The sequence below is a fragment of the Phalaenopsis equestris genome, unplaced genomic scaffold, assembly GCF_001263595.1.
Source record: "Phalaenopsis equestris unplaced genomic scaffold, ASM126359v1 Scaffold000323, whole genome shotgun sequence".
Classification (NCBI taxonomy): Eukaryota; Viridiplantae; Streptophyta; class Magnoliopsida; order Asparagales; family Orchidaceae; genus Phalaenopsis; species Phalaenopsis equestris.
Genome location: NW_018164765.1, coordinates 528,164 through 528,903, shown reverse-complemented (window position 1 = coordinate 528,903; position 740 = coordinate 528,164).

Genomic DNA, 740 nt, shown 5'->3' with positions numbered 1-740 from the left:
GATAGCCTTTAATGATTTTGAACTTCACTTTTCTTTCCTTAAATTTGAAACTCAAAAGCATTTCTTACCTTATAAATATTTCATAGTTTTCACATCATTGAATCCCAATCTTTTCTTCTCAAATGAATTTCCAGATTTTTAATACTTCAAAATATAGTTTCTTTTACTTTAAATAGTTAACTATAATCTTATTCTCTTATACTAAATATCTTAAGTTACAAAATTAATTTTCATTACAAAAATATTTCTTTAAATCTACCATTATATTTAAATTTTTATAAAAATATAGTTACCTGAATTAAATTCACTACATAGAATCATATAAATAATTTTTGAAAATATTGAAATAGAGGACATCTAATAGTTATTATTTTTCTTCCCTCCCCCAAACTTAAATTTTAAAATATGAAATAAAGGTGGAAAGAAAATACTCTAAATATAAATCATACTTCAGAATTATAGACATCTTTATCATTCTGAAATTTTTGCAGGCCTTCTCAAATTTTTACTTCACCTGGTCTGTAATATTAGGAGTTTTCTACACATATAAATCATTAGAGGAATTTCTGGGAAATGAAATTTTGAAATAAGTATAAAAACTAAAACAAAAACATACAACATTTCCTAACACAATTACAATGCTAAACAAAAGACAAAAACACTAAAATGAAAATAAATATCACATCGCATTACAATCCACAAAGTATTGAGCAACATCTACAACTTACACATGCACATTT